This window comes from Papaver somniferum, chromosome 6, assembly GCF_003573695.1.
Source record: "Papaver somniferum cultivar HN1 chromosome 6, ASM357369v1, whole genome shotgun sequence".
Classification (NCBI taxonomy): domain Eukaryota; kingdom Viridiplantae; phylum Streptophyta; class Magnoliopsida; order Ranunculales; family Papaveraceae; genus Papaver; species Papaver somniferum.
Window position 1 is genome coordinate 44,902,004 of NC_039363.1, and position 24,257 is coordinate 44,926,260.

Sequence of the window (24,257 nt, forward strand, 5' to 3'; positions counted from 1 at the left end):
GTTGATGTATAGAAGTATTAAGAATAGATGTTGCAGTAGTAGCACCAATAGATAATTGGTTATAGATGTATTCCAGGTAAACGTATTTGGAGAAAAGAGTTGCCAGGCATAAGTATATTGATTCAGATTCACTGCATTCAGTTTTGGTGTAGGTGGTCCATGTAGATTTTGAATCCATATGTGCTAGAATATCAATATTGTTTGTCCATCACCCAAGCTCCAATAGCTATGTCTTTACTAATACTTCTCCATGAAAATGTGGTGTTTCCTTTCTGTTTAAGGGAAAAAAGATCACCATCAGGAAAATATTTAGCTTGCATAAACTTACTCCAAATTGAAGTATTTTTAGTGCATAATTTCCATGCAGATTTGGTTGAAAGTGCACCTATATATATGAAGGTCTCGGAAACACAATCCACTTTTCCCCTTTGTTTTAGAAGCCTTTTCAAAGAGATAAAATGTTTACCTGTATTATTTGCTTTATTTATCCATAAGGCATGTTGCGTGTTATTCATATCGCTATCTGACAGCTTAAAATTTATCATGTGATGTACACGGATTGCATTAGTCACGCTCTTCACTATAATTATACGTGCAACTTCTTACATATTGGTACCTTGCCACTTAGCCAGCTTATAAACCATTTTCTCATCTTACGATACTATATGTGTGTATATATATATATATAAAAAACAAAGAAAAGACCCCTTTTTGGTTGGTCAAAAAAAAACAAAAAAAGAATAGTCTAACCTTGATATTATTAATATGACCTTCAATGTCAACTACCACTATACATATGTATTTCACGTTAACAACGTACATTAAACCAATATTTACATTAACCTTGACGAAAATCTGGTGTGTATTTTGGATGACACTAAGTTTTTTAATTTTTTGATCTATTTTTGAAACAGATCAAAAAATTTAAAAACTTAATATCATCCAAATACACACCGGATTTTTGTATAATTTGTATATTTGAAAAGCTCTTTGAATTATCTAAGTAACGAGTATAAATAAGATTACAAAACTTTTATTTACGATTTTTTTTTATTGTAATCAAATTTGGTGTTTGAAAAGACGAGGGTATCCAAATACACCACAATCTTTTTATTTCAACCTATAAGTCCTCTACCGAACGTGATCGTCTATGGAAAGAGTAGAGACAATGCGACGATTCGGTTCACACTTCGTGTGATTGTCTATGGATACGAGATCGAGACAATCCAACAACGAGATAATTTGTGTGATTGACTATGGATACAAGATCGAGATAATACAGTGATAAAGTGTGTACTTGATAATAGGTTCGGTAATAACCAAACTCTATAGGATCACTATCAATTATTGCGGAGTTAACGTACAAGTGCAATTTACTTTAATTATAATAAAACAATTATAATGCGAAAAAGTAAAGTAAATGGCACAACAAGATTTTGTTAACGAGGAAACTGCAAATGCAGAAAATCCCGGGACCTCGTCCAGTTTTGAATACTCTCAGAATTAAGCCGCTATAGAAAATCTAATACCAACTTCATATAGTTGAGACCAAGAAGACTACCCCTAGCTACTTAGTTCCCTCAGTATCCCTGCGTCTTCGACTTCTAGAGTCACGCACGTGAATAGCAAGTCCTTTGGATCGCATTCCAAACATCAAAGGAATAATCTGTTTGGTGACCATTCTAATCAATCTTGCTACAAGATAATGATGAGTTACTGACAAAGGCTCTTATGTTTAATCTAATAAACTCCTTTGTCTAGTTAGATCAATCTAACTATAATTACCAAAATAGTCAAGTATAAATTCGCACTCAATCAACATAGATATCAAAGAGAAATATAGAGAATGTCGATCTCAAGCAACTAATCAATAAGATCTATCAAAGATAAAATGATTCTAGTTGGATCTCATCCGATCAAGGTTTGTGCACTAAATCCACATGATACGAAAACTAATAAGAATTCTTTTTCGTCTCCAAATCTTTTGTTGCCTTCAAATACCTGCACAACACCAATTGAATCTCTTATGATCAATCACGCACTGAACAGAGTCTGTTAACAATAGATTATCACAAGATGTCATTATATTTAACAACAGTTCTAAAGATCTCGTCGATACTTTGATCTAGTTTGAGTGAATCTTATATCATAAGACAAGATTATCAAGAATAAACAAACTAGATGCAATCAAAGTTTCAACAACCATTAGTCAATCAAATCAAATCAAAAACTAATAACACTGCAATTATCTAGTTTCCCACAACGGTACTCATTGGGCTTATTGATCCCAAAGAAGTCTTCAAACGAGTCGTAAGAGATCTCACCTAATTAGGATACTTTCCTCCGAATAGACGGCTCCAACAGAAAAATAAGAAATGAAGTTTGCTTGGCTTTTAGGATAGTTTGCTAGAAATGTAAACTTAAGTATTTATAGCCCAAGGATGTTTGGACACCAAGGAATTTCCAAAACCGAATATATTCTCAAGATATGTAATGAATGCCCAAATTCGGTTTTCCTAATTCCAATAAATGATTGTCAAATATTTTCGAAATCTCTCAATAGAAAATAGTAAATGCACATTACTGCTTTTTATTTTCTAGAGCTATGCATTAATTGCTGGTAATAAAAGCATATAAAACCAAAAACCTTAATTAAAAAATTCTTAATTTATTTCGGCACAGGATCACCTTGAGTACCAAGGAATATATTTGAACAATAAATGATAAGAGTTACTGCCCGTGTCCAAAGTATGTTGACATCTTTTCACTGCAAATCCTTATTTCATATCCACATGGATTTGCTTCTTGGAATCGGTTCTACCATACTTCCAAACAAGTTTAGAATTGGTTTACCAGTATTCGAAGACTACTATGTGATCGGTCATACCAAGTCACAATGGTTATGTTAGAGCACTGCTCTGTCGAACTCGCAAACGTTGTTATCTCAAGCTTGTTTGTCAAGTTTAGGTGTCAAAACTATAAGTCTTGATTTCTAGTTTACTTATAGTTATGTCTCAGATTAGGATATAATGTGTGAAGATCTACTAAGTGGAGCTTGGAGGAACTTCATCAATAAAAGGTATGTGGAGACTTGAACTCATCTATCACTCAGAAGTCTATTCTATTCTATTCTATTCTATCTCCTATTGAGACTAAGTCGTATAGCTATATAGACTTTCATATTACACACATTTTATATTTCACTGAGTTTAACTCGCTTATATCTTTCTCGAAATATGTGTTGGAAAGATTTTTTCTTTAACTACGTTCATCATTGTTCTTGATGAAATTCAAAATATGATCATGTGAAAATCGCCTTGTAACATTTTACTTGATTTGTGTGAGACAGTCATTTGATGTAAACTCGGAATGTTCGTATTGATCATTTGATCACTTGTAAACTGCTTGTAAGCTAATAGTTTGTGTGAAATAGATATTGCCATCTTCTAAGAATGTTTCAATGATTGAAATGGGAGTTGAGAACAATTAATCATTGTCTGTATATATCACAGTATGCATACCAGTGTGCAAACTGTTGTAAGAATGATTCAGGTCCGGGAACCAAGTATGCATACCCATATGCAAACAGTTTTAATTGTCAAAGTACGAGAACTAAGTTTGCGTGCTCGTTTGCAAACTGGTTCACCTGAATTTGGTCTGGAACGACAGTATGCGTACCCGTTTGTGAACTGTCGGAAAAGATCAAAGTCCGGAACTTAAGTTTGCGTACCCGTTTGCAAACTTATGTGGTTAAGTTCTAAAATCGGTTAAGTATGATTTCATACTCATGAACAAATACATTTATAAATTAAGGAATGCAATCTTTGCACACCGTGGCTAAAATGTTCATGAACTAATTCTTTTGAATCTATCTGATTTTACTTCAATTGTGTCTTGTATACTTCTATGAGAATATAAACAATTGAAAAAATATATGAGTAACACAGTTAGATTCATTTGATTATTATTTGATCTATAAGTGTTAAGATGAACATGGTTAATGCAAAAGTGTTCATATGGATAACTTCGGTTAACTATTATTGAGCCATCTCAATATACACGTTTAGATACGGTTACCCATATCTAAATGAAGGTATATTTCATTTGTGTGTAACAAACTAAGACCATCTAACGGTGAAGATATATTGCTTTGGTTTTAAGCAAACTTAGCTTGAATCTTAAATCGGGATTTCATCCAACGGTGAATATTGATTGCTTTGATTCAAAGTTATCAAACCCTATTTGAAGACTATATAAGGGAGAACTCTAGCAAATGGGAAACCTAATCTCCACACCTTCTGTGTGATACTAGTTGCGACTAGGGTCGATACTCCTTTTACCTAGGTTTTTCCTAAAACCATTATAGGTTAACGACTTAAATACTTAATTGGGATTCTGAAGCCAGACCCAACTATTTTCTCTGTAGTTGCGTGTTCTGATCTTACTTGTTATATCGTATTGAGTACTATCTTCTCTAAAACTTGCTCGAGATTTATCTCTGATATGTAAGATATAAAAAGTAATCACAAAGCTCTTCGTCTCATTCTTTGTGATTCCATAATAACTTGTTTTACTACCATATAGTTAAGTTATTGTGAGGTGACTGATATTTTTAGTGTGTTCTTCGGGAATATAAGACTGAATTATCAATTAGTTCATGTTCACCTTTATTTATCAAAAGACGAAACAAAACTTCGTAGGTATTTCCGTGGAAGACAAATTTATCTATCAGAATAGACTTCTCTATGGGAGACAGATTTGTTTATCAAGTCTTTGACTTTGGATCGTAACAACTCTTAGTTGTGGGTGAGATAATCTAAGGGAATCAAGTGCGTAGAGTCCTTTTGGGATTCAGAGGCGTAAGGAACGCGATTGTACCTTAATCGGTGTGATAATTGGTTAGGGCTCAACTAAATTCTAGTCCTAAGTTAACTTGTATTATGCTAGAGTATGCAGCGGCTTAATAAAGTGTGGTGTTCAAATATGGACTAGGTCTCGAGGTTTTTCTGCATTTGTGGTTTCCTCGTTAAAAAAACTTCTGGTGTATGTGTTATTTCTTTTCTGCATTATATTTTTTTATATAATTGAAATATCACAGGTTGTGCGTAGTTCAATCAATTGGTAAATCAAACCTTTGGTTGTTGATTGACACTTGAACATTGGTGTTTGGTACCGTTCAAGTTATTTATCATAATAATCATGGATTTCTATCTGTTTGATTTGCTGATTACATTGAGAAACAGAGAATAACTCTTGGAGATATTTCTTTGATTGAGTCTAACAGTCTAGTTGATTCTCTCGGAATTATATTGGAGTTAGTCCATACAGATTGCCTACCGAAATATTGGGTGTGGTTGTTAGACCCCCGCTTTTTCAGGTTAGTTGTGTTCGGTCCTTCCAAGTCACATACATGGGTTCAGATCGGTTATACCAATCACTAGGATCGATTCTACCTAAACATGGTATCTACTTGTGGTCGGTCACACCAGTCACTAGGATCGGTTACACCAATTACAAGGATCGGTTACACAAATCTTGTGATTGGTCACACCAATTATGAGGATCCATCACACCAATTACAAGGATCGATCATACCATCTCATGGTGATTACTTAGGATCGTTTACACCAATTACCAGGACCGGTCATACCAAATCATAAGTTTAGGTATTGTGATCGGTTATACCAAGATACATAACCTGAGTTAAGATCGGTTCTACCAACTCACACATATTGGTCATCAAAGAATATGCAATGAATAGCCAGACCAATATACCTATTGATTTCCATTTCGATTCACGAAACAAGTTCATGAATGTACTTCCTTTAAACAAATGTAAAACATTATTTCCTAGGATGAAATCTTCACCATAACCCATACACATAATCATAAAACTATATACAAGATTATGCCGATGTCATATCTACGAAGTTCAAAAGATAAGCGTTATACTTCGTAGTCTAATTTCTTAATACTATGACCATACTATTATGATCATGTCTCATCAGTAGAGTATTATGTACAATATGTGCAGTATATACAGCTTTGTAGTTATGTTTTCAATATAGCACGTATTGAAAGATACGTTAGGAATGAAAAAGTTCAAGTCAATATTACTAACCTCAAGTGGAAGGATGATACCGTAGTTGTAGTTCGTTACTTCTTCTCATTCTTCAGGTCTTCAGAGTAATACTTGTATGTCGCAACATTCCTAGTCTTTTTAGTCTAACCTAAACGAAGTTAACTGTAGTATATAATCAAGCGACTCTAAATGAGTTATGATACTAAAATATGACAACCAAACTTGACATACCGATTCTTGGTGATTTCAACCGAGCTATGCTCTAACAATGTTGTTAATAGAATCAAATTCAAGCATGTGTATCGTACATGTGGTCTCACTAGTTTAGGATTGAGAAAGGCACCCTTTTGAAGACCAAGATATTTTTCCTCACTTATATTCAGTTGTCTGACTAGAAGTATGTCGCTGATGTCTTAACAACAAAAATGGTGTGCTACGTTCAGCTCATGTCACTACACCATATTCAAGGATTTGTAACCAGAATTTGCAACATCTTAGCAGCTGTTGCGAATTTTCAGTTGAAAAAATTTCTCAACAGTTTGAACTGTTACTAAACTCGCAACTGTTTATTCCAGTTGCGATTTACAACATTTTGGGTTTTGACATGTGCCACTCGTGAGTGTGGCTGGGCACAGTTTAAACTGACTCGGTATTCAGCCCATTCAGCTAGAAAACTGACTCGGCTATCTCATATCTTATCGAGCAGACCGAACACCTCTCATTCTCTCTTCTCTCTTTCTCTCTTTTCTCTTTCTCTCTTTTATCTCAGTCGCAATGGAGTTTGTTGACTAATCATTCAAATACAAACCTACCTTATTCATCATTGTCCTACATATTTTCGATTGATAACACATATATAACTCTAACCCTAGATTTACTTCAATCAGATTTAAGGTTCCTTCTGCAGAAATTGAAAGTTAGGGTTTGAGGTTATGTTAACGTTCTGAGATGAATCGTGGTTTTTCTGCAAGAATTGAGATTGAATAGGTTTGTTGAGATTGATATAGGTGATTGGATTTGTGGAGTTTGAAAGTTAGGGTTGGATTTGAGATTGAAAGTTAGGGTTTGAGATTTGAAAGTTAGGGTTTGTTTTATCTCGAATTTGATTTCTAATGTGATAGTGATTTTGCAGAATGAGGATGAGGTAAGGAAGAAGAGGAACCCATTGTTCCCAATAAAAGAGGTCGAAAGGAACTCATATAACACTGTAAATTTTCTTCTTCTAATCGATGTTTTATTTTATATCTTCAAATGGCTAGTTGTTTTAAGTTGAAAAACATAATACATATTACGGCCAGGAGGTTTTCTGGATTGAATGTGAGCTGATTTTACAGTGTAGATGTATTAGATCATTCGCTGGTGCATAAGTATTAGCACAAGTATGGAATGAAATTGTTTTTATACGAAAAAGATTCATGATAAGAATGAACTAATTAAGATTGCAATTGATCTGCATAAGTATTTGTTATTCTATTAGGAGACCATCTTATATATGGAAGTGATCATAAACTAGGAAACCATGTATTTCCCTACAGTATTTAAACTAAAATACATGTAAGCTCGGTTAATATAAGGCCTCTGGCTCTGTTGATGCCGGATGGAAGTGGCGGTATGCTCTATGAAAGTTTTATAGTGTGCTTATTTCTGTGTTGTCTTACGCTCATAAATAAACTTGATAATTCATATAAAATCAATGCAGCTTGGATCCTCATAATAGGTAGTTGACAAGCATATACTATGATATGGATACAAGAGAAGAAAATGGAGAGAAATAAAACTAAAAATAAAATCCATGAACAATGATTAAGCGTGCCTTCATGAAATAGATGCTATTTTTTGCTTAGAGTGTAAGTTTGTAATCAACTATCTTTTAAGCTAGATTTAATTTGTGATTTGGATCGTATTCGACTTTTCATATGGTTAAGGTGAATAGCCTTTTCGACCCACATGATTATTGTTAGATCATCATAAATTACTGAAATGGCAGGAAACCTTGCATTAGGTGGGACTAGAAACAGAGGAAAGATGAATAGCTGCATAATATCTAGACAGCCGACGTTCATTTAAGTTACCAATAAATATTATATGCCTTGCGCAGTTACAGGTTTGAAACCTATCGAGATGAACCAAAAAATCAAGTTGGTTGCTTGTCATATGAGTTTTTCGTGATGGGAGCATAGTAATGACAGAGAATTACTGTTATTTTCCAGAGTGGGAAGGAGAGAACCTATTGAGATTGTATTTTAAAACTAGTAAACTAATGTCTGGAGTGATTTTTCTTTTCTCATATATGATAGAACTCAAAAATAAAATAAAATTGGTTGATGACTTTAATAGCCTCTGTTTTCATAGTCGAATGCCTGCTCTTGAGAGGATAAATACATAAATAGGGGTGGTTCCATGTGCAGGTGGTCGTTGCCTGAGAATAAAGGCGGCATGGAGGATGCTGGATCCAGATTGGTCAATGTTTGGATCAGGCAGATGCCAGATACCAAGTAAATGACAAGTGCTTGAGGTTTGTTGTTGCCTTGTTGGTTGTGATGTCAAGTATGAAGAAATATACAATTTTGTGATCTTCTATTTTGTGTAACACTCAGCATGTCTGCTATTCTGTTTCATATTCTAATTCCTCAACCAAATTGTAATTTGCATCTAAACTGCATGTTGTCCCCCATATGTATTGCAACTGCCCTGAGTATTTGGATATTAATAGTATGAAACCTACTTGTATTGACGGAGAAAGGAAGCTTGTGTTTTATTGATCTTTGTTCTGGTCCTTGGGATCTGAATAGGTAATGCTGGATTTCTTGTTATAGTATTTCTTATGTTTGTTAAGATACAATTGAATATACCTGTTTTTTCATGCTAAGTTCATTTGGGTTTTTCGTTGGGGTAGGGTGATAAGGAGTATCAGGAGTTGGTTCCGAAATTAAACCAGCCCGGAAGGATTCCTGATCAAGTGGCGTTCCTTGTGGTAAGATATCTTGCATAAACCCTATTTCTCTTCCAGTTAGTAATTATTTTGTAAAATTTTATGTATATACATATTTTCGGCAGATGAGTTTAAAGGGTTTATCTGGAGATGTTACATCTATTGATATCGTTCGACATGAGACGCTTCTGCAAGCTGTAAGTTCGTGAGTTGAATATTTCCTCGCAGTCTCGCTGGTTAGTGCAACTTATGATCGTCGTGATCACAGTTACATTGTATCAATAAGACACTACCCTGCTTCTGAGGTTATTCTTGGTAAGTTACTGACACTTCCAATCATATTCATATCTTGTATCTGATATTTAAGGTTCCTGTGTTTGGCCACTAGCTTCTGTTGTTTGACTATGTGATATTCAGTTGGGTTTTTGCAAGACTTGGATGGAGTTACCCTTGTGATATTTGGAGTCTTGGTTGTATCTTAATTGAGCTATGCTCGGTAGGTTTTCGTTTTGCTTCCACCTAGTATTTCAGTTTACATAATTTTTTGTGTGAAAAAGCTGAAACACATTGTTTTTGAAGGGAGAGACATTGTTTAAGACGCACGAGAACTTAGAGCACCTGGCCATGATGGAGAGGATATTGAGGTCAATACCAAGTCACATGTTGAAGAGAGTTGGATACGTGATTTCATCTTTTTAAGTTCTCTTGGTGGTTATTTTGAAAATGTTCCATCTGGTAACTTGTCCATTTCGTTGTCAAATATCATGCCGAGGAATATACAATTATACATAAACAAGGGAAGATTGAATTTCCCAGAGAGTGCGGTATCCAAGGAAATCATTAAAGTTGTTTCGAAGTTGCCACATTTACCGGTATGTTTGCTGAACTGTTGTGTTTAGGAAGTGGTATACCATATATTTGGTAGCCTAACATTATTTCAAACTCAAATTATAGAGTGATTTATAAGTCTTATTAATGTGCAGAACCTAGTGATCGGTTGATTTCCACTTGCTTATAATTTCTTCTATAATTTGCAGGGAGTCTTCTCTGATGGGTTGTTTGTCTGTTGAGATATATGGATAATTGTCATTTTTGAACTACTGCTATCCTTATTATCTATAGTTTTTTTTTTTGTTTTGTTTTATGGTTTTAATGTTGTCTCTGACCTCAGTCATATCCTAACTTTATCATTATCATCTTTGTTGGTGCAGGTTCAGGTTGGAAGATCACCAATTTATAAATTTGATGGGCTACTTGTTTGATGGGTTGTAAATCAAATGTGGAATGGTTAACCTTGTTGATCTTGCTGGGTCCAGGAGCTTCATAATGCTCAGTTATTGTTGACAGCAGAAATGAGTGAAAAACTCGAAAAGACTCAGGTAATTTACTATTGGAGTGGTTATGCTCGAAACTTTTTTTTTTTAATCTTTTTCTTTGCTGTACAAAAACTTATTGTATTTTCTGTTACTTTTCGCCTGCATAATAAACTCGAGAATGCTGAACATTCACTTTTCGATCTAGAACAGAGATATAGACAAGAAAATGCGACCATCAAAGAAAAAGAATTTTTGATCTCTAATCTCCTTCGAGCAGGTGAGCGAGAATCTATTTTTATTTCTTCAGTTAGCTTATTGTTGCATATGAGCAGCAGAGATTCCTATTTCTTCAGTACCCAAGAAAACATTGTTGTTGGATACTTAATATGGATTGCCTCTTCATATTCCCACCACACAACCTTTGTTTTGTGCATGCTTGATGTCTTTTGGCCTAGTAGTACCAGTACCCTTGGTTTATGCTTATTGTTATTGTTACATTCTTGGTTGAAGCCTGATGTTTGACCTGGTTGAATTGAAAATTTCCTTCCTAATTGTCTTCATTGTTATTTGGAATTGATTATCCTTCTGAATATTTTTCCAAGAATTGGAGAAGGAACACACTATGGAAGGTGTACTAGCAGCTGAAAGCTTTGTTTTTTTTCTTTTTCTTTTGAGTTTGTTGTTAAGTTCATTAATTAGGTAGTTTTGGTTCTAAAACAGGGGTAACTTGATTTTGTTGGATTAATTTGATTATGAATGAACAGGGTCAACTTCATTTTTGTACAGGGAATTCTAGTTTTGAACCGGTCAAAACCACTATTTTTTTGACGTTACAAAAAGTTTGCAATTGCATTGGGTTGTTGCGATATTCCAGTTTCGCAACAGTTAAAAACTGTTGCGACCGAAAATTCGCAACTGCTTATGAGCCGTTGCGAAAATTTGCAACATCGACTTTCGTAACAGAGCTAAACTTTTGCGACCCCACTTGAACTCATCTATCACTCAGAAGTCTATTCTATTCTATTCTATCTCCTATTGAGACTAAGTCGTATAACTATATAAACTTTCATAATATACACATTTTATATTTCAAGCTGAGTTTAACTCGCTTATATCTTTCTCGAAATATGTGTTGGATTTTTTTTTCTTGAACTACGTTCATCATTATTCTTGATGAAATTCAAAAGATGATCATGTAAAAATCGCCTTGTAACATCTTACTTGATTTGTGTGAGACAGTCATTTGATGTAGACTCGAAATGTTCGTATTGATCATTCGATCACTTGAAAACTGCTTGTAAGCTAATAGTTTGTGTGAAACAGATATTGCCATCTTCTAAGAATGTTTCAATGAATGAAATGGGAGTTGAGAATAATTAATCATTGTCTGGGTATATCACAGTATGCATACCAGTATGCAAACTGTTGTAAGAATGATTCAGGTCCGGGAACCAAGTATGCATACCCACATGCAAACGGTTTTAATTGTCAAAGTATGAGAACTAAGTTTGCGTACTCGTTTGCAAACTGTTTCACCTGAATTCGGTCTGGAACGACAGTATGCGTACCCGTTTGTGAACTGTCGGAAAAGATCAAAGTCCGGAACTTAAGTTTGCGTACCCGTTTGCAAACTTATATGGTTAAGTTCTAAAATTGGTTAAGTATGATTTCATACTCATGAACAAATACATTTATAAATTAAGGAATGCAATCTTTGCACACCGTGGCTAAAATGTTCATGAACTGATTCTTTTGAATCAATCCGATTTTGCTTCAATTGTGTCTCGTATACTTCTTTGAGAATATAAACAATTGAAAAACTCTATGAGTAATAAAGTTAGATTCATTTGATTATGATTTGATTTAGAAGTGTTAAGATGAACATGGTTAATACAAAAGTGTTCATATGTCTAACTTCGATTAATTATTATTGAGCCAACTCAATATACACGTTTAGGTACGGTTACCCATATCTAAATGAAGGTATATTTCATTTGTGTGTAACAAACTAAGACCATCTAACAGTGAAGAGATATTGCTTTGGTTTTAAGCAAACTTAGATTGAATCTTAAATCGGGATTTCATCCAACGGTGAATATTGATTGCTTTGATTCAAAGTTATCAAACCCTATTTGAAGACTATATAAGGGAGAACTCTAGCAAATGGGAAACCTAATCTCCACACCTTCTGTGTGATACTAGTTGCGACTAGGGTCGATACTCCTTTTACCTAGGTTTTTCCTAAAACCATTATAGGTTAACGACTTAAATACTTAATTGGGATTCTGAAGCCAGACCCAACTATTTTCTCTGTAGTTGCGTGTTCTGATCTTACTTGTTATATCGTATTGAGTACTATCTTCTCTAAAACTTGCTCGAGATTTATCTCTGATATGTAAGATATAAAAAGTAATCACAAAGCTCTTCGTCTCATTCTTTGTGATTCCATAATAACTTGTTTTACTACCATATAGTTAAGTTATTGTGAGGTGACTGATATTTTTAGTCTGTTCTTCGGGAATATAAGACTGAATTATCAATTAGTTCATGTTCACCTTTATTTATCAAAAGACGAAACAAAACTTCGTAGGTATTTCCGTGGAAGACAAATTTATCTATCAGAATAGACTTCTCTATGGGAGACAGATTTGTTTATCAAGTCTTTGACTTTGGATCGTAACAACTCTTAGTTGTGGGTGAGATAATCTAAGGGAATCAAGTGCGTAGAGTCCTGCTGGTATTCAGAGGTGTAAGGAACGCGATTGTACCTTAATCGGTGTGAGAATTGGTTAGGGCTCAACTAAATTCTCGTCCTAAGTTAACTTGTAGTATGCTAGAGTATGTAGCGGCTTAATAAAGTGTGGTGTTCAAATATGGACTAGGTCTCGAGGTTTTTCTGCATTTGTGGTTTCCTCGTTAAAAAAACTTCTGGTGTATGTGTTATTTCTTTTCTGCATTATATTTGTTTATATAATTGAAATATCACCGGGTTTGCATAATTCAATCAATTGGTAAATCCAACCTTTGGTTGTTGATTGACACTTGAATATTGGTGTGTGGTACCGTTCAAGTTGTTTCTCATAATAATCATGGATTTCTATCTGTTTGATTTGCTGATTACATTGAGAAACAGAGAATAACTCTTAGATATATTTCCTTGATTGAGTCTAACAGTCTAGTTGATTCTCTCGGAATTATATTGGAGTTAGTCCATACAGATTGCCTACCGAAATATTGGGTGTGGCTGTTAGACCCCCGCTTTTTCAGGTTAGTTGTGATCGGTCCTTTCAAGTCACATACATGGGTTCGGATCGGTTATACCAATCACTAGGATCGATTCTACCTAAACATGGTATCTACTTGTGGTCGGTCACACCAGTCACTAGGATCGGTTACACCAATTACAAGGATCGGTCACACAACTCTTGTGATCGGTCACACCAATTACGAGGATCCATCACACCAATTACAAGGATCGATCATACCATCTCATGGTGATTACTTAAGATCGTTTACACCAATTACCAGGACCGGTCATACCAAATCATAAGTTTAGGTATTGTGATCGATTATACCAAGATACATAACCTGAGTTAAGATCGGTTCTACCAACTCACACATGTTGGTCATCAAAGAATATGCAATGAATAGACAGCCCAATATACCTATTGATTTCCCTTTCGATTAACGAAACAAGTTCATGAATGTACTTCCTTTAAACAAATGTAAAACATTATTTCCTAGGATGAAATCTTCACCATAACCCATACACATAATCATAAAACTATATACAAGATTATGTCGATGTCATATCTACGAAGTTCAAAAGATAAGCGTTATACTTCGTAGTTTAATTTCTTAATATGACCATACTATTATGATCATGTCTCATCACTAGAGTATTATGTACAATATGTGCAGTATATACAGCTTTGCAGTTATTTTTTTAATATAGCACGTATTGAAAGATACGTTAGGAATGAAAAAGTTCAAGTCAATATTACTAACCTCAAGTGGAAGGATGATACCGTAGTTGTAGTTCTTTACTTCTTCTCATTCTTCAGGTCTTCAGAGTAATACTTGTATGTCGGAACATTCCTAGACTTTTTAGTCTAACCCAAACGAAGTTAACTGTAGTATTTAATCAAGCGACTCTAAATGAGTTCTGATACTAAAATATGACAACCAAACTTGACATACCAATTCTTGGTGAGTTCAACCGAGCTATCCTCTAACATTGTTGTTAATAGAATCAAATTCAAGCATATGTATCGTACATGTGGTCTCACTAGTTTAGGATTGAGAAAGGCACCCTTTTGAAGACCAAGATATTTTCCCTCACTTATATTCAGTTGTATGACTAGAAGTATGTCGCTGATGTCTTAACAACAAGAAGGATCCATTTTCTTACTGAAATACACAACAGATTTGTTAAAGTTAATTAGCTGACCAGAGCATTAGCTAAATTCTTGATTATAGGTGTAGAATACACCCTATTTATTATCTATTGATTATGCTTTCTTTGCTATTTTTCTTGTGAATTATGTATTTTACGTGTGTTTTTGAGTTATTAGGTACTCTGGAGTCGCACAGAGGAAAAAAAAGAATAAATCACCCAAATTGAGCCAAAAGGGCAAAAACGTCATTTCATGGGAGAATATTGTTAGGAGCCCTGTCAAGGTTAAGGGGAAACTCTATTTTGGAAGAATATGAAAGACAGGTAGCTGAGGTTAAGGGGTAACTACATGTTATAGGGCACCCATTCCGGGGGTGGATCTTATCTAATGGGGTGTCATCATCATACCCTAACCCTAAAATCGAGAGATGCTTTTCTTTCTCTCGTTCATTTCTGAAATTTCCACTGAAATTGAGAAACAAAAGTAAGCAGCTGCTGCTGAAACCAAGAGAGAAATTGGCATAGAGATTGCGAGATGACGAAGAAGATTAAAGAAAATGATTCTGCTGGTGGAGGTAGAAATTCAGATGAAGAAGCTCACAATTATGCTGAGAGAAACCAGTCAAGAAGATGCTGCCAAGAGATTGAAGAACTGATAAGCACGTAAGTGCGACACTATTATACCCACAATTATATTAACTAGATCTCGATATTTTCCTAATAATATTGTTTTAAGGTTTTTATAGGAGATACAAGCAATTCCATTCACCTGGAGAATAAATGGCTAAACTAGGAGCTAAACAACGTTTGCGAGAAAGATGTGTAACGTCACTCACGACACCGCCTCCTTGACTACATTTCTTCACGGCCCGGGAGTTATAAATTTTTCCTATGTAGACGAGCCCGGCCCACTAATGGCTGAAGAGAGATGAGAGACGTGGCTTGTTCCTCCACCACACCTTGTCTGTGGTATATTCCACCAAATCTCATTTCTTATGAAAACAAGAAAAAGAGAGTTTGCATTTCTTTCAAGCTGGTGGTGATCCTATCAGAGTAGATGAATCTGAGCATCTAGGTTAGGCAGAAATGTTGTGCTACGTTCAGCTGATGTTTACAAGGCTACTAGACCTGAGAGTATTGTTGTTCATCCAGACGATGTTGACAAGGCTACTAGACCTGCTGGAGTGGTCGTTATCCAACTGACTAACTCTGCAGTTGATGTGGACACACCAATGCTTGGAATGTCACACTCCGAGGAGGCCAAGTCCAACAGCTCTAAACTTATAGAGTCATTGTCAGAGGGAACCAAGCCTGACGAGTCTGACGAGCCATTGTCACAAGGGACCAAGCCTGACGAGTCACTTTCAGGGGGGACAATTCTAGTTGATTTGGATAAGGAGAATCCGAACTTGGATAAGAAAAATCTAGATTTTCTAATCTCCTACAACAACGAGAAAAGGTTAGCAGATGACTTGAAAGAATATGCTGAGATGGCTCAAGCCGAACTAGATATGACTTAGGCTAAGCTTCAAACTATGAGGGATCACATCCAAAAGAAGAACAAACAAGCTGAAGGTTCTGGCAAAGACGATGGGACAAATGCTACAACCAATGACGCTACTACTACCATCCAGTGCAAGAGCAACATCGTAGTGGAAGAAACTAGTAAACTTGAGTGGGGGGCTGCCAAAGATGAAGAAGATCGCCTGAAAAAGGAGCAAGCAGCGAAGAAGAAGGCCGAGCTTCTGGCAGGCAAGAAGGCCCCGAAGAAATCATCAAAAAAGAAGAACCAACAAGCTAAGGCTGTCCAAGAAGATGTCAAGGGTCCAACAATCCCTTCTGATAATTTGATTACTTAGTGTCTGTAGTTTGGTCTTGCAGGCCTGTCTGCTGTCTTTTTTCCTCTTCATTTTTTCTGAAGTAAGGCCGTCTCTCTGTAGGTCTGGCATCTTGTTTTTTCGCTTCATGTAGGCTCCTTTGCGTTTGGCTTTTGGATAAAGGCTAAAGAGACCTATCCCTTTGTGTTTGTGCTTTTTATTCAATCCATTCTTTGAACGAGTAAAAAAAAATACGTTCAGCTGATGTTTGGTTTAAATGAAGAATGAATTAGAGGGTTCTGTATGCAATCCAAGTTTGGATGGAAATTGTATCTCGTGGTAATCGATTGAAGAAGAAATTGGCTTGATTTGAGATGTGAATTAGGAACAGATTTTGTGGGTTTCATACTTATCTCATGGTGTTATTCGTGGTGGATATATGCGGATCTGCATACATGAACGGAGGTGGTTGAGTATCCACTGGAAGTAATGGGTTTGTGATAATCTTGGTGGTGTTCTGTGATTCAAATTGGAGTTTCTGCCATCGATTCGTGGATGTGTACTAGAAGTTTAAGCATTAGCAGATATGGGGTTTTCTTAATCTCATCCAAGATTAGGTCGATTGGTATATGTTCTTGAGAAAGAGAAGGTTCGATTGATGAATTTGTTAGCTTGGAATAGCAATGACAACAAATGTGTGAATATGGGGTTTTGAAATTAAATGTAATGGAAACAGTTCTTGAGATATGGGTGTTTGACTAAATGCAGAAAGGACTATGTTGTTGTGATGGTCATGGTTACGAAGAGAAGATGGAGGAAAGTCCCGTGTTCAATGGATTTTGGGGTTCAACGTTGATGGTTTTTATCACTCGTCTGAGTTCAAATCTCTTTTTCAGAAGTGAACATCATCAGTTCTTGAGGGTGCTGCTTGTGACTACTAACTTTCCCATAGTCTACATAATGTATACAACTCAGAGAATCAGATACTAAGTAGTATTGATACCTCTGTTGAACTGATAATGCTAAGTGATAAAAGATACCCAAGATCACGATAATAACAAAGAAAAACAATATGAAATAAATGCTACTAAATTATCATGATACAGAAGAGATTACGTGGTTTGACTTTTTTTCTACGTCCACGGGGTAATGAGTGATTGTTTATATTAAGTTGTGGTGATTACAAAGATCTTAAATTCTTCCCAAACTAATAGACAGAACTCAAGTTGAAGTAAATACTGGAGTTCTAAACATTAAAGAGGTATAAGCTTAAGACTAGATATTCTTCTCCTAGATATTGAATGCCCTTATTTTGTTAGTGAAGCTTGGTATTTATAGTCCCTTCGGTTCCAGATATATCTTTGATGTATTTGGGTCCATCGTCCCATGATATACCTTCTGTACAAATGGTACCTTCGTTCACCGCTTGCTCTCTCCAGTCGAACTCTGCCAGCTCAGCTAACCCACGTTCCTTCGGGAACTACCCAGCCTCAGTACAGATTGTACCTTCGTTCACCGCTTGTCTCCGTCATTCGGACTCTGCCACCTCATCTCTCTCTATGTGATTTAGTTTGGCATGTAGATAAGAGATGTATGCATTAAATGCTGATTGGATATGTCCTACTTTTTCATCTTAGCCGTCGAGGTATCCCTCCTTGGGATGGGATAAAGTAGATATGCGAAGGTGTCTTTTGTTACTCAGATTCCTCTGCGCAGAGAGGGCTACACAGTTATCCTGCATGCGACCACTGAAACCGTGACATGTTCTCCACAAAATATTGGTATTCACAGTTAGCCATTTTCTTTCATATTCTACCGTTTGGTAGGATTGGAAGAAAAACTTCCATAACGCGGTAATTTTTTGCACGTAGAGGTTGGGTGGTCCCCATGTGTCCTTTCATGCAATAACTTCCCCTTGAATTTCGGGACATCCAAATTTTTGGATTCTAGCCGCCTATAAGAAGAGAATAAAAGTAGGAATTTCATTAACTTCCCCCCTCTTCACGAATTGTCCTCTCCATCCCTTTCTCAGAGATTTTGTCTTTCTTACGCTTTCAACTGTTGGTCTTCCATCGACTCCCAAAAGCTCTTGCTCTTCAGCGTTCGAACATCATATACAGGTTAGTGATCTTTTTCTTCTTCTTTGGTCTTTTGAACCTTTACCTTGGACTCTCCTTGCTTTGATTTTTCTTGCTTGTTGAATGCCGTCGATGCTTTTGAATGCTTGCATGTATTGACTGTAGCCTTTATTGTATTCTTCATGTTGTTTGAAAAAATGGGTATTATCCCATTTATATCTTGTCATGGTCTTCACCATGATTACTCGGGTTTATGAACTCGATTATGATGTCTAATCGTGCCCCATTTTTCTCCATGGAGGGGTTTGATTGTTTCCTTTGGTTAGTTTAGTTAAACCCATGCCCAAAGTATTGTAATTTTTGCAAATTTTTGTCCGCCATTGTTGAAGGACTGTGTTTTCTGCTGGTGTTAGGGATTATGAGACTCCCGAAGAAGCTTGTGCGTAGAGATCCGAAGCCTAGATCGTCTACTGAGCCACCTCCACGTATGGATCATCCTGATGCTACGCCTTCTCCACCTCCTGAGGAGACTGAGATGCCTGCGAGAACTAAGATGGTTGTGGAATCTGAGGTGGATGCGGAACCTGAGGTTGAAGAGGTTGTTGTTGAGGATCTTCCTCCTCCTCCTCCTCATTATGAACTCCAAAGGTTGCAAATTCGTGACAAATATAGCTATACTAACTTGTCCTTGGCTGGGATCTTAAAGTCTTTCCGCCTGCATAAGTTTGACATTTCCTTTGTTGATGGCCCTGATGTTCTAACTGAATACCTGATCCGGAGCTTCCCTTATGATGAGAATAATTTGTTGATTAGTGTTGGCCAGTTGGCCGCAGGTATGTCTCTGCCTCTATTTAGTAGAAAGGATCCTTTCTACTATGTCTTGTCTACCAAGGATGATCCAGTGAACAAAACTCAGGTTCGAGGGGTCATGCAATACACCGGTAATTACTGGCGTGCCCTTTGTGAGTGTTGGTACCGTAGCAAAGGTAAGACTACTTTGAAGTCTTACGACCCTTTTGCTGCTGGGAGGTCTAAGCAAGAGGACTACACTCCTGCCAATTTCAATGCTACCTACGTTGATGCTATCCAAAAAAGCAATCTTCTCCCGTAGTGTGTTGGTCCACGTCGTATCCATGTTACTGCGAAGAAGATTAGGGAAGGTAACACCCTTCGTTTGCTGGAGGAGATTGACAATACTGGGTTGACTGTCATTCCCTATTCTGCTAAGCTTTTCTTGCGGAAGTATGATCGTATTCGTCTAGACCATGATGATCGTTGCACGCGTACTCCTCTTTGCATTGTGGGTCCCTGGGCTTATGGTTTTACTACCGCAGATCCCAGTGTCCGTCGTACAACTTCATCTCTACCTGCTAAGTATGATGGATATCAGCCTTGGGTCTTCAATCCTACTAATTCTCACGAGGTAACCTTCGTTTGTTGCGGAGGTTTTATATTTTTTCCTTAGCACCTTTGCTGCCTTTTGTTAAGTATTTTAGATGTTTCCTTTGTAGCATTGTTTATGGTGATTTTTAGATCAGGGCTAAATTTGTAAAACCTTGCATCTGATGTGCCGTCACTCCGTGAGGAAGCAGAGCCATGAGTGTCAACCTCTCCTCTGGAACGTTTATTGAGCCGTTCAATATACTTACATGAAATTTATCCAGACTGGCGCATGTAGCAACAATCCCAGGCATTCTGTAAATTTTGTCACCTTGCCTACACTCAATTAAATAAGTTTCTTTGAATGCGTTCCTGACTGAACCCTTAATATTGATATGGCATGACAATTTGTGTTCACTCGCAGCAAAGTAGCACGAATTTACAAATATCAAGGATAAGGTCTTTGCATAAGGTATTCAATCAGAAAACATGTTGCTCTCTGGCAACGAACTTAAAAGAACTCTGTGTCAACACATAGAATTCAATCAATTATCCTGACTAATTTGTAAAAGTTAGGGTTTTGCGTCTTGCGCGGTATATCAGACCTTGCTTGTCGAAATTAAGCCTAGGAAAACTAGGTAATTAATCCGTCATGGATTAGAAGATGCAAAATCTTGCCCAGAATCAGAAAACAAGGAGCGGCAGGATATGAGCAGCAACAAAGAGAGGCGTGGCCATGCCTTAGGCCAACCGACGCCATTTGACATTAGCCACGCCCCATCCTAAATCGGCCTATTTCCCTCGACAAATCAGGTCGCCTTAAACTCGCCACACGCACATAAGTTGTGGATGGTCCCATACTTGTCGGCCCTATTTCCCATCGACCAATCAGGTCGCACTAAACCTGCCACGTGCACCAAAAGGGTGGCCACGCCCATGCTTAGACAGCTCCCTGCTTTCACTGACCAATCAGGTTTCTCTAAACCTGCTACAACTTTAAAAAGGGTGGAAATTGTGTCAAAAGGTTACCCTACCAAGTTTTCTTCCCAAAACCATGCCAACATGTTGTCGACATGTCAAACATGCTAGGTGCACATGCCAAATGTCATACCAAACGCGCATGCCAGGCGCACATGCTAAACGACATGCCAAACATGCCAAACACATGCCGAACAACATGACAAACATACCAAAAGCATGCCAATCGCACACGCCAAATAGGCATGCCAAGTGCACATTCCAAACGTGCCACCTACCACATACTACATGCCATATACGCTAATTAGGGTTTCGACATGCCAAACCCTAATTTAGGCAAAGTTACCGCGCCAACCGAGCCAAACAATGTTCCACAGAACATGGGGTTCAATGTGGCCATTAAAAATGATGTTTCCATACCACGTTTGAATCTAACACCAGCGTGCCAAAAATCTAGCGGCCATGGCTACGCCAGGCGCCACTTGCACTATCGTGCCGCTGGCATGCACAAACTATGCCATCCATGCCGCAACGCCACTAGCATGCACTAAAGGCGCCACTGTGCCATTGTCAGGCGCCAACGGAAGGTTGCCAAAATGAACGGATACCCTTCCCCATGAGATGCAATCTCAGCCATCCAAGGTTGCCACCAAACTAACAGACTTGTGGCAACTTTTAGGCGACCAGCTGCCTAAATCCCGTGGCCATGGCTACGCCAGGCGCCACTTACACCATCATGCCGCTGGCATGCACAAACTATGCCAGCCATGCCGCAATGCCACTTGCATGCACTAAAGGCGCCACTGTGCCATTTTCAGGCGCCAACAGAAGGTAGCCATAATCAATGGCTACCCTTCTTCATGAGATGCAATCTCAACCATCCAAGTTCGCCACAAAACTGATAGACTTGTGGCAAGTTTCAGGCGGCCAGCCAAGACGAGTCTAATAGCATCACATGCTATTTTACTGCGAAAAGTCTCGTGATTTTGACTTGCCAAAGTGCTACATGTTTTCCACAAAGAACACTCGAGACATCAAACATGTCACAAACTGGGGGATACTCATCGGGGTATTGGTCTGGCGGTTTACAACGTGCGGCGTGCAATACGCCCGTTACAAGAAAGTGTCATGAAGAAGGACTGTTAGTAATGGCAAGAAGTAATGGTGTAAACGTTTCCTTCATCATGGAAGCATAAATTCTAACGTTACACGTTACTCCACTCTTCCACCACTCAATCGTTTCCACTTCCTACGAGGTCAGGGTACATTTCATTATGACTTGTATAAATAGGTTTCACCTATTTCCACCAAACAACAAGTTTTGGTTAGGAGAGTAACACAGTATCCAGAAATCACCTGATAACTTTTCATTCAGCTAGCCAGTTCTACTTTCTGACACAAGTCACAAACAACCACACTTTCAGAATCAACGATTATGGTCTATACACTTTCTCTGCTTCCCTCCCTAAGACCAACCCTTCTCCTTCACTTTGTGACCGAAGCAAGCTTGGAATGGCCATTTCTTGGTTAAGGCCAGATTTGTACAGATTGATCTCTCGAATCAAAAGTACTCTCGTGCAGTACATTGTTTAGGGTCTAGAGTCGTTTCTCATCCACACACACGAAATTACAAAAAACAACAGAAACCGTTTTCACCCTCAAACAATTGGCGACCACAGTAGGAGATTAAATCTCTCGGTTGAAAATTCAAACCCATTTTCAATTTCCTAAATTTCTCAGGATGGTTGATCTTAGGAATAATTCAGAAACCCTCAATCCCAATTTTACTTCTTCTAGCAACGAAATACTCCACGTGTTATCCCTGAATCCGTTCTTTCATTCAAAACCGTTGTCGAGGCTATGGAGTCTCGGTATTTAATAACTATTCATGATTTGACAAAAATCCTGAATGATATTGTCGAGAATCAAGCTACTATTGTCAAGATGCAGGACGGAATATTTACGCTTCTGAAAGCGCTCACGGATCAACTGTCAAAAGAACCAACACGTATTCATTCTGGAGGAAATGCTATCAACCATTCATTTTGGTTCAATGCTGATGGTGGTAGTCCTTTTTCCAAGATTCATATTCCTACTCATAGTGAGGAGGATGAAGCCTATGGTCACGTTGAATGGAAAGGTATCCACCAAGCTAACTTGTCTGCTCATGAAGATCAAAATATGTTTCCTCAAAATCAGAAAAAAGACTCGTGGGATTTATCACGTTCTCATCAGAGTCCTCGCAATGAAAAGGTGATTTCATTATGTACTTCCTTCCTGAAAAATATCAATTCCCATATCGCATCAGAAGCTGCTAAGATATCCGCTTCTGCTTTACTTAGTCGATCCGAACCATTCCAGAATGAAGAAGCTCGTAAAGACGTTCAGGTAAGCATGCGTCTTTCTAATAAAATATCCAACCTCCAGTCAATCGCTAATGAAGGAAGAAAGAGAAAAACTCCAGCAGCGGAACAACAACCCAAACGTGTGGCAACAACGCATCAGACGACTTCACCCCGGAAGGTCGCGACTAAGATTCCCGTTCAACAACAAGAAACTGGAGATGCTGCTCCAAACTTCCCGTTCATGATCGAGAAAGTAATCGAACTCCTGGAAGTATGGATTCCAGACGATGCCATCAAACTACCTCCTGTTAGGCGCCTACCAACTGAAGAACAAATGGCAAATCCCAAGTGTTGCCATACCACAGGTTCGTCAAACATCCTACCAGTGGATGCGATGCTCTGAAGCGCATCTTCCAAGAAAAGATAGATTCAGGGGAATTGCGCCTGGGGACTGGAGATCCTCCGTTTTTTCGCGGATCGGCATAAAGCTATTACACAGACAATAATGGACGACTGAGGACTTCTCGCGGCCAAGATTGCGTCACACAATAAACTCGGATTTGCAACCTGAAAATTCAGTTTTGTGGAGAGACCCCTAAGAGAATAAAGTATGTGGCCGTACCGTACGAGAGCAAAAAGGGAATAACCAACACCATTACGTTACATCCTCTACCACCAACACCAGCAACACCAGAAGCATCCCCTCTGACGTGACGCCTCTTATTACCAGATCCAGAGCCGCCGCTACTCCTAATATTTCTTAGAGCATGATTCCTCCAATCATCACCAGGGATGCCACCACCTCTTCGTCAGGATGCGAGACTAGAAGAGCCAGAGGAAACCTACCTTTCCCATTACCATTATCAATTTGATGGAGAGACATGAAGTTCTTGCCAAAACTCAGACGGACATGGCCACAACTCAGAAGGATCC

At 37.7% G+C, this 24,257-nt stretch overlaps 1 long non-coding RNA gene across 7 annotated transcripts; it reads left to right on the plus strand.

The window, feature by feature from the left end:
- The first annotated feature begins 6,845 nt into the window (after positions 1-6,845).
- Positions 6,846-11,391, plus strand: LOC113285621. 7 transcript variants are annotated; one of them, XR_003328812.1, is made up of 10 exons: positions 6,846-7,069; positions 7,215-7,289; positions 8,491-8,597; positions 8,979-9,056; positions 9,140-9,329; positions 9,432-9,510; positions 9,594-9,886; positions 10,226-10,393; positions 10,536-10,607; positions 11,117-11,391. It is a non-coding gene; the product is annotated as an uncharacterized LOC113285621 (long non-coding RNA). The 7 variants fall into 7 exon arrangements; XR_003328811.1 differs by having other exon boundaries at positions 10,541-10,607; XR_003328810.1 differs by having other exon boundaries at positions 10,226-10,607.
- Positions 11,392-24,257: the final 12,866 nt, after the last annotated feature.